The sequence below is a fragment of the Oncorhynchus gorbuscha genome, linkage group LG09 (assembly GCF_021184085.1).
Source record: "Oncorhynchus gorbuscha isolate QuinsamMale2020 ecotype Even-year linkage group LG09, OgorEven_v1.0, whole genome shotgun sequence".
Classification (NCBI taxonomy): domain Eukaryota; kingdom Metazoa; phylum Chordata; class Actinopteri; order Salmoniformes; family Salmonidae; genus Oncorhynchus; species Oncorhynchus gorbuscha.
Window position 1 is genome coordinate 9361638 of NC_060181.1, and position 7432 is coordinate 9369069.

General features: G+C 48.4%; 1 protein-coding gene and 1 non-coding gene across 2 annotated transcripts in view; both read right to left on the reverse strand.

Annotated features, from left to right (window-relative positions):
* Positions 1 to 7432, reverse strand: part of LOC124043145 (gamma-aminobutyric acid type B receptor subunit 1-like) — a 438637-nt gene that overhangs the window by 4616 nt on the left and 426589 nt on the right. The window lies entirely within an intron of this gene.
* On the reverse strand, positions 6236 to 6308 carry trnav-aac. Its single transcript has one exon. It is a non-coding gene; the product is annotated as a tRNA-Val (tRNA).

Sequence of the window (7432 nt, forward strand, 5' to 3'; positions counted from 1 at the left end):
CTGTCATGTTTTGTCATTTATTATCATGTCTTGTCCCTGTGCTTCCCATTCTGTTCGCTTTCCTGCTGGTCTTATTAGGTTCTGTTCCTCTTTCTATCCCTCTCTCTCCCCTCCCCTCTCTCACTCTCTCGCTCTCTCTTCTCTTCTATCGTTCCGTTCCTGCTCCCAGCTGTTCCTATTCCCTAATCAATCATTTAGTCTTCCCACACCTGTTCCCGATCCTTTCCCTGATTAGAGTCCCTATTTCTCTCCTTGTTATTCGTTTCTGCCCTGTCGGTTCCTTTGTCTAGAATTCACCGTGCTGTGTTTGTGTATCGCCCCTGTCGTGTCGTGCTTTCCTCAGATGCTGGGGGGTGAGCAGGTGTCTGAGTCTGTCTGGTTCAAGTGCCTCCTGAGGCAACCTGCTGTTCACCTGCTGTTCAAGATCGAGTCTCCAGTTGTCCTCGTCATTTCGAGTGAAAGTTGTGTTTTTTTGATTGTATTTACTTTACTGGATTAAAGACTCTGTTTTCGCCAAGTCGCTTTTGGGTCCTCTCTTTCACCTGCATGACAGAAGGAACCGACCCAAGGAATGGACCCAGCGACTTCAGACGCCTGCTACACTGCCGCGAGATCCAAGGAGCCATGCTCGGCAGACACGAGCAGGAATTGTCTGCTGCTCGCCATGCCGTGGAGAACCTGGCCGCCAGGTTTCCGACCTCTCTGGACAGTTCCAGAGTCTACGTCTCGTGCCACCTGTTACTCCCTTGGCCTGCCGAGCCTCCAGAACCTAGGGTTAATAACCCACCTTGGCTACTCCGGGCAGCCCACTGAGTGCCGCCTCCTTTCACGCAGTGTGAGATTGTGTTCTCTCTCCAACCCAACACATACTCTAGAGAGAGCTCGGTTGCTTACGTCATTTCACTCCTTACTGGCCGGGCTCGAGAATGGGGCACAGCTATCTGGGAGGCAAGGGCTGATTGCTCTAACAAGTTCCAGAACTTTAAAGAGGAGATGATTCGGGTTTTGACCGTTCAGTTTTTGTAGGGAGGCTTCTAGGGTCCTGGGTTTCCCTTATGCCAAGGTGAACGGTCCATAACGGATTATTCTATTGAGTTTCGCACTCTTGCTGCCTCTAGTGAGTGGAACGAGCCGGCGCTGCTCGCTCGTTTTCTGGGGGACTCCACGCAGTGGTTAAGGATGAGATCTTCTCCGGAGGTTCCTTCAGATGTGGACTCTTTGATTGCTCTCGCCATCCGCATAGAACGACGGGTAGATCTTCGTCACCGGGTCGTGGAAGAGAGCTCGCATCAACGGTGTTTCCCTGCTCCGCATCGCAACCATCTCTCCTCTGGCTCAGAGACTGAGCCCATGCAGCTGGGAGGGATTCGCATCTCGACTAAGGAGAGGGAACGGAGGATCACCAACCGCCTGTGCCTCTATTGCGGAGTTGCTGGACATTTTGTTAATTCATGTCCAGTAAAAGCCAGAGCTCATCTGTAAGCGGAGGGCTACAGGTGAGCGCAACTACTCAAGTCTCTCCATCAAAATCCTGTACTTTTGTCGGTCCATCTACGCTGACCGGTTCGGGTGCTACATGTAGCCTTGATAGACTCTGGGGCTGAGGGTTGTTTCATGGACGAAGCATGGGTTCGGAAACATGACATTCCTTTCAGAGAGTTAGAGAAGCCTACGCCATGTTCGCCTTGTTAGATGGTAGTCATCTTCCCAGTATCAGATTTGAGACACTACCTTTAACCCTCACAGTATCTGGTAACCACAGTGAGACTATTTCTTTTTTGATTTTCCGTTCACCGTTTACACCTGTTGTTTTGGGTCATCCCTGGCTAGTATGTCATAATCCTTCTATTAATTGGTCTAGTAATTCTATCCCTATCCTGGAACGTTTCTGTCATGTGAAGTGTTTAATGTCTGCCATCCCTCCCGTTTCTTCTGTCCCTACTTCTCAGGAGGAACCTGGCGATTTGACAGGAGTGCCGGAGGAATATCATGATCTGCGCACGGTCTTCAGTCGGTCCCGAGCCAACTCCCTTCCTCCTCACCGTCGTATGATTGTAGTATTGATCTCCTTCCGGGGACCTCTCCTCCCTCGGGGTAGACTATACTCTCTGTCGGCTCCCGAACGTAAGGCTCTCGAGGATTATTTGTCTGTGTCTCTTGACGCCGGTACCATAGTGCCTTCTTTCTCTCCGGCCGGGGGCGGGGTTCTTTTTTGTTAAGAAGAAGGACGGTACTCTGCGCCCTGCGTGGATTATCGAGGGCTGAATGACATAACGGTTAAGAATCGTTATCCGCTTCCCCACTATGTCATCAGCCTTCGAGATTCTGCAGGGAGCCAGGTGCTTTACTGTTGGACCTTCGTAACGCTTACCATCTCGTGCGCATCAGAGAGGGGGACGAGTGGAAAACGGCGTTTAACACTCCGTTAGGGCATTTTGAGTACCGGGTTCTGCCGTTCGGTCTCGCCAATGCGCCAGCTGTTTTTCAGGCATTAGTTAATGATGTTCTGAGAGACATGCTGAACATCTTTGTTTTTGTCTATCTTGACGATATCCTGATTTTTTTCTCCGTCACTCGAGATTCATGTTCAGCACGTTCGACGTGTTCTACAGCGCCTTTAGAGAATTGTCTCTACGTAAAGGCTGAGAAATGCTCTTTTCATGTCTCCTCCGTTACTTTTCTCGGTTCCGTTATTTCCGCTGAAGGCATTCAGATGGATTCCGCTAAGGTCCAAGCTGTCAGTGATTGGCCCGTTCCAAGGTCACGTGTCGAGTTGCAGCGCTTTTAGGTTTCGCTAATTTCTATCGGCGTTTCATTCGTAATTTCGGTCAAGTTGCTGCCCCTCTCACAGCTCTTACTTCTGTCAAGACGTGTTTTAAGTGGTCCGGTTCCGCCCAGGAGCTTTTGATCTTCTAAAAGAACGTTTACGTCCGCTCCTATCCTCAAGTTACTCCTGACGTCACTAGACAATTCATTGTCGAGGTTGACGCTTCAGAGGTAGGCGTGGGAGCCATTCTATCCCAGCGCTTCCAGTCTGACGATAAGGTTCATCCTTGCGCTTATTTTTCTCATCGCCTGTCGCCATCTGAGCGCAACTATGATGTGGGTAAATCGTGAACTGCTCGCCATCCGCTTAGCCCTAGGCGAATGGCGACAGTGGTTGGAGGGGGCGACACGTTCCTTTTGTCGTTTGGACAGACCATAAGAACCTTGAGTACATCCGTTCTGCCAAACGACTTAATGCCCGTCAAGCTCGTTGGGCGTTGTTTTTCGCTCGTTTCGAGTTTGTGATTTCTTACCGTCCGGGTAGCAAGAACACCAAGCCTGATGCCTTATCCCGTCTGTTTAGTTCTTCTGTGGCTTCTACTGATCCCGAGGGGATTCTTCCTTATGGGCGTGTTGTCGGGGTTAACAGTCTGGGGAATTGAAAGACAGGTTAAGCAAGCACTCACGCACACTGCGTCGCCGCTTGTCCTAGTAACCTCCCTTTTCGTTCCTGTTTCCACTCGTCTGGCTGTTCTTCAGTGGGCTCACTCTGCCAAGTTAGCTGGTCATCCCGGTGTTCGAGGCACTCTTGCGTCTATTCGCCAGCGCTTTTGGTGGCCGACTCAGGAGCGTGACACGCGCCGCTTCGTGGCTGCTTGTTCGGACTGCGCGCAGACTAAATCGGGTAACTCTCTCTCCTGCCGGTCGTCTCAGACCGCTCCCCATTCCTTCGACCATGGTCTCACATCGCCCTAGACTTCATTACCGGTCTGCCTTTGTCTGCGGGGAAGACTGTGATTCTTACGGTTGTCGATAGGTTCTCTAAGGCGGCACATTTCATTCCCTCGCTAAACTTCCTTCCGCTAAGGAGACGGCACAAATCATTATCGAGAATGTATTCAGAATTCATGGCCTCCCGTTAGACGCCGTTTCAGACAGAGGCCCGCAATTCACGCACAGTTTTGGAGGGAGTTCTGTCGTTTGATTGGTGCGTCCGTCAGTCTCTCTTCCAGGTTTCATCCCCAGTCTAACGGTCAAGCAGAGAGGGCCAATCAGACGATTGTCGCATACTACGCAGCCTTTCTTTCAGAAACCCTGCGTCTTGGGCAGAACAGCTCCCCCTGGGCAGAATACGCTCACAATTCGCTTCCTTCGTCTCCTACCGGGTTATTCTCCGTTTCAGAGTAGTCTGGGTTACCAGCCTCCTCTGTTCTCATCCCAGCTTGCCGAGTCCAGCGTTCCCTCCGCTCAAGCGTTTGTCCAACGTTGTGAGCGCACCTGGAGGAGGGTGAGGTCTGCACTTTGCCGTTACAGGGCACAGACTGTGAGAGCCGCCAATAAACGCAGGATTAAGAGTCCAAGGTATTGTTGCGGCCAGAGAGTGTGGCTTTCCACTGCAACCTTCCTCTTACGACAGCTTCTCGTAAGTTGACTCCGCGGTTCATTGGTCCGTTCCGTGTCTCCCAGGTCGCCAATCCTGTCGCTGTGCGACTGCTTCTTCCGCGACATCTTCGTCGCGTCCATCCTGTCTTCCATGTCTCCTGTGTCAAGCCCTTTCTTCGCACTCCCGTTCGTCTTCCCTCCCCCCTCCCGTCCTTGTCGAGAGCGCACCTATTTACAAGGTACATAAGATCATGGACATGCGTTCTCGGGGACGGGGTCACCAATACTTAGTGGATTGGGAGGGTTACGGTCCTGAGGAGAGGAGTTGGGTTCCGTCTCGGGACGTGCTGGACCGTCGCTCATTGATGATTTCCTCCGTTGCCGCCAGTATTCCTCCTCGAGTGCGCCAGGAGGCGCTCGGTGAGTGGGGGGTACTGTCATGTTTTGTCATTTATTATCATGTCTTGTCCCTGTGCTTCCCATTCTGTTCGTTTCCCCTGCTGGTCTTATTAGGTTCGTTCCTCTTTCTATCCCTCTCTCTCCCCCTCCCTCTCTCACTCTCTCGCTCTCTCTTCTCTCTATCGTTCCGTTCCTGCTCCCAGCTGTTCCTATTCCCCTAATCAATCATTTAGTCTTCCCACACCTGTTCCCGATCCTTTCCCTGATTAGAGTCCCTATTTCTCTCCTTGTTATTCGTTTCTGCCCTGTCGGTTCCTTGTCTAGAATTCACCGTGCTGTGTTTGTGTATCGCCCTGTCGTGTCGTGTTTTCCTCAGATGCTGCGTGGTGAGCAGGTGTCTGAGTCTGTCTGGTTCAAGTGCCTTCCCGAGGCAACCTGCTGTTCACCTGCTGTTCAAGATCGAGTCTCCAGTTGTCCTCGTCATTTCGAGTGAAAGTTGTGTTTTTTTGATTGTATTTACTTTACTGGATTAAAGACTCTGTTTTCGCCAAGTCGCTTTTGGGTCCTCTTTCACCTGCATGACAGTAACAAAATGTGGAAAAAAGTAAGGGGTCTGAAAACTTTCCGAATGCACTGTACCTATGCAGGCTAGCTTCATTTCCTTTGCTAGCCAGCCAACTAAATCTATCACACAATCACATCAAGCAGCTGAAATGACAGAAAACGCTCTACATTTTTGTTTGTTTTACCTTGGATTATATTGCCATTTCTTTGGATATATCCATTACAATGACCCTGATAAATGAATTTGCCTGGCTCAGAGAAGCTGTCAGTCTGTTCACATTCATACAGATCGCACGGTGGAGGTCCCCAAAAAAACGGCAACAATGATCCACAGGTCGGAGAGGTAGACAGCAAGGTTTAGATAAACCACAACTATTTCAAACCAAATGCTAGCCTCTGGGCATTGGGAAATATTGAATATGACCTTTCGCGTGTGAGGCGAACGTGATAACATCTACACTACTGAAACTACAATACAAAAAGAGGAAGTCGTGGAAAATATTAGGAATGCCCACAAGTCTACCTCACATAATATTCCAAAGTGAGTACCACAGAAAGAGCCATAATACCCATTAAAAACTAGCGGTCAAACAGGAAAATGGTTCCAATCATTTTTCCACCCTTCATGTTCCCAACAGGGGATTTTAAAACACTTAAAATAAGGGCTGTGTTTCTTGTCGGCTTACCCTGGAGTGGTAAACTATTTGAATCATTATGGACCTCAGACCACATGTAGCAGGAATGTATTCAGAGCGCCCAAGCTAGCCACACATGCAGAGTGCGTTACGCGACCAAAAAGGTAAGTTTGAATACCAAATACTGAGAAGTGCGAAGGAAAAGCATGAATTCCGAAATTGGGACCGAGCCCTAAGTGAATAGGCTTACTGTCCAATTGGTAAAAAAGTGTTTCCGCCCGGTCTCAAACCGGGGACCTTTCGCGTGTTAGGCGAACGTGATAACCACTACACTACGGAAACCTGATGTGTGGAATACTAAGGGTGTGGCTGACTTTGGATGGGTGGGGCATTTATCGCTCTCAGAATCTATTGAAAATCTGAAATTACTTAGTCCATTAATTAAGCAATAAGGTTTGAGAAGCCGGGAATTATGAGGTATTTTTTAAATATTTGTTTTATTAATAAAAACGATATTTTATCGCTTTGTCATTTTGGGGTATTGTGCGTAGATAGATTTTATTTTATTTAATCCATTTTAGTATAAGGCTGTAACGTAACAAAATGTGGAAAAAAGTAAGGGGTCTGAAAACTTTCCGAATGCACTGTACCTATGCAGGCTAGCTTCTTTTCCTTTGCTAGCCAGCCAACTAAATCTATCACACAATCACATCAAGCAGCTGAAATTACAGAAAACGATCTACATTTTTGTTTGTTTTACCTTGGATTATATTGCCATTTCTTTGGATATATCCATTACAATGACCCTGATAAATGAATTTGCCTGGCTCAGAGAAGCTGTCAGTCTGTTCACATTCATACAGATCGCACGGTGGAGGTCCCCAAAAAATGGCAACAATGATCCACAGGTCGGAGAGGTAGACAGCAAGGTTTAGATAAACCACAACTATTTCAAACCAAATGCTAGCCTCTGGGTATTGGGAAATATTGAATATGACCTTCGCGTGTGAGGCGAACGTGATAACATCTACACTACTGAAACTACAATACAAAAAGAGGAAGTCGTGGAAAATATTAGGAATGCCCACAAGTCTACCTCACATAATATCCCAAAGTGAGTACCACAGAAAGAGCCATAATACCCATTAAAAACTAGCGGTCAAACAGGAAAATGGTTCCAATCATTTTCCACCCTTCATGTTCCCCACAGGGGATTTTAAAAACACTTACAATAAGGGCTGTGTTTCTTGTCGGCTTACCCTGGAGTGGTAAACTATTTGAATCATTATGGACCTCAGACCACACGTAGCAGGAATATATTCAGAGCGCCCAAGCTAGCCACACATGCAGAGAGCGTTACGCGACAAAAAGGTAAGTCGGAATACCAAATACTGAGAAGTGCGAAGGAAAAGCATGAATTCCCGAAATTGGGACCGAGCCCTAAGTGAATAGGCTTACTGTCCAAT